We start from the raw sequence: 2,896 nt of genomic DNA, 5'->3' as shown, positions 1-2,896 counted from the left end.
AGATACAGAGTACGTGTAGTGTACCGGGCACGTGGCGGCCCCCAGAGCCCCATGGACCAACCAGGCAGGACAGGGCAGAAAGTGGGCCCGGGGCCCACTGGCAGGGGCTGCAGAGGCCACGTCCCAGCCATCCCCGGGCACAGTCCTCCTGTCCGACAAGCCCACTCCGTCCCCGAGCGCTGCTCCTCCCTCTGGCGTCCTGAGGACCAAGCTGAGAGGAAGGGGATTGGGACCCCGGGCCGGAGGCCCGTTCCTCCCGGGTCTGCTCTTCCCGCCATCAAGGCAGAATCGGTCTTTCGGAACCTTCCCTCCGTCCTCCTCCCTCATCCCGGGGCGGAGGGCTCAGCTTTTGGACTCAGGAAGACCCAAGTTCAACTTGCACATTCCCCTATTCCCCGGGTCGTGCCTGGGCAAACACCCCGACTTTCAGCCTCAGCTTCCTATTCTGCAATCCAGACGGCACAGCACCCCCGTCTCCCCGGGTCCTGGGGGGGGGGGGTCCTGACAAAGCGTGTGGACCCTGGGGGCTTTGTTGGGGGCAGGCCTGGCTTTACCAAGACACCTTTGTGTCCCCACTCCTGGGAGCCTGACCGTCACGCCCTGGGCCTGTGGAGAGGCCCCTCCCTCGATGCTCATCCGGCATCTTCCCTAAATCGTTCCGTTCTCCCCTCTGGCTCTGCGGGCCTTCCCATAGCAGAGTCTCTGGGCCCCCACCACCCCAGATTGTGCCCTTCCTTGAAAGGGGCTGCTCAGATCTGAACAGTGGGTGAGGAGGGTCATTCTCATCCCCAACAGTGGCATCCCCAGGGGTTAGCTCAGGGCCTGGTCCCCCTCATCAATGACCAATGATGATTGAGGACCTGGGCCCCAGCAGGTGAGTGAGCCGTCTGGCCTAGAGTCAAAGGGGAAGTAACCTGGCTCCAGGATTAGCTCAAAAGCTAAGGAAAAAGGAGATTCCCCCGGAGCTGGGCGAGAAGGCCCTGGAGTCCACTGGGCCACAGCACAGGAATTCAGTCACTTCCTGTGGCCTCCACAGGAAATGGGAACAAAGAGCAGGAAGCAGCCGGTCCACCGGGTTAGTCTTCACCCTTTTCTTCTACTTTATGGGGAAAACCTCACCCATGGAATCTCACATTAGATCTTTCACAAAAGATCTCAGGAATCTGACCCAATCTCCTTTTACAAGTGGGGAAACTGAGGCTGGGGTGCACATGTGAAGCGATTTGTCCAAAGCCAGTGAACCAGTCCTGGACTAGACATTGTGTCTCCTGCCAGCTAGTCCAGCGGGCGGCCCATCACTGCAGCCAGGGACCCTCTGGCCCAGAGGAACTGAGACAAGGTGACTCAGCCAAGGTCACAGCATCCCAGAGAGACTAGAAAAGGGCCCTGTGCTCTCCATCACCTCCCACTGCCTTTCTCTGCCAGGATCTGTGGGTGGGCAAGGGGGTGTGTTTCTATTCTTGGGGGTGGTTTGGGATTCGTGTAGTCAGGATAGAAAGTTCTGAAGCTGTTATTAGAGAAATGCAAATCAAAGCTTCTCTGAAATGCCACCTCACACCTCTCAGACTGGCCAATATGACCAGAAAGGATAATGATCAGTGTTGGAGGGGTTGTGGGAAATCTGGGACATTATTACACTGTTGGTGGAGCGGTGAACATTTCCAACCTTTCTGGAGAGAAATTTGGAACTACGCCCAAAGGGCAACAAAAATGTGCATACCCTTTAGCAATACCACTACTGGGTCTATACCCTGAAGAGAAGAGGAAAAAGGGTAAAAACATTACTTGTACAAAAATATTTATAGTAGCCCTGTTTGTGGTGACAAAGAATTGGAAATTGAGTAAATGTCCTTCAACTGGGGAATGACTTAGCAAACTGTGGTCTATGTATGTGATGGAACACTATTGTTCTATTAGAAACCAGGAGGGACGGGAATTCAGGGAAGCCTGGAGGGATTTGCATGAATTGATGCCGAGTGAGATGAGCAGAACCAGAAAAACACTGTCCACCCTAACAGCAACATGGGGGTGATGATCAACCTTGATGGATTTGCTCATTCCATCAGTGCAACAATCAGGAGCAATCTGGGGCTGTCTATGGTGGAGAATTCCATGTGTATCCAGAGAAAGAACTGTGGAATTTGACCAAAGACCAAGGACAATTACCTTAAATTTAGAAAAAAACCCTGCTATCTTATTGTCTGATCTTGTTATCTCTTGTACTTTATGTTTCTTCCCTCAGGATCTGATTTCTCTCTCATCACACTCAATTTGGATCAATGTTTACCATGGAAACAATGGAAAGACTGACAAATTGCCTTCTGGGGGGGGGGGGGAGTAAGATTGGGGGGAAAATTGTAAAACAGCTCTGAAGCTGGAAGAGGGCAGGGAGGGGCAGTCCCTTGCTCTGAGCCCCCCCCCCCCCCCCCCAGCTAGTAGAGCATCAAGGGCCCCAGAGCCCAGCCTGGCCAGGGGTTGCTAGAAGATACTCCAAAGGATGGAGGGGAAGGGGGAGGGAAGGAACACTCTGCCTGCTTCTCCCCCAGCTGTCCACCCAGCCCAGAAGATAGAACTGAAGATTATTCTACAGTGTGGTGCAGGCTGGGAAAAGGAGAAGGAGCTTCCCCAGGTCCCCCTTTAAAGCCTCCTGCAAGTGTACCCCATAAGGTCAGACAGGGCCTAAGGCTCTGCCTCAGAAACCTGATCAGAGCATTTGGTCACAGCAGCCCCTGAAACTACACCTTGGGGGGCCCCATGCCCCATGTCCCATGCCCCGTGGTGGTCATCGTCTGTGATGGATTTAGTCACAGATCACTGAACCCCATAGGCTTTTTGGCCCAGCCTAGCCAGGAGATGCCTGCAAGAATGACAAAGATGCCAAGGCTCCTCCCTCTGA

This window comes from Macrotis lagotis, chromosome X (assembly GCF_037893015.1).
Source record: "Macrotis lagotis isolate mMagLag1 chromosome X, bilby.v1.9.chrom.fasta, whole genome shotgun sequence".
Lineage (NCBI taxonomy): Eukaryota > Metazoa > Chordata > Mammalia > Peramelemorphia > Peramelidae > Macrotis > Macrotis lagotis.
The sequence above is the reverse complement of the archived record's forward strand: the minus strand, read 5'-3'. Positions refer to the sequence as shown.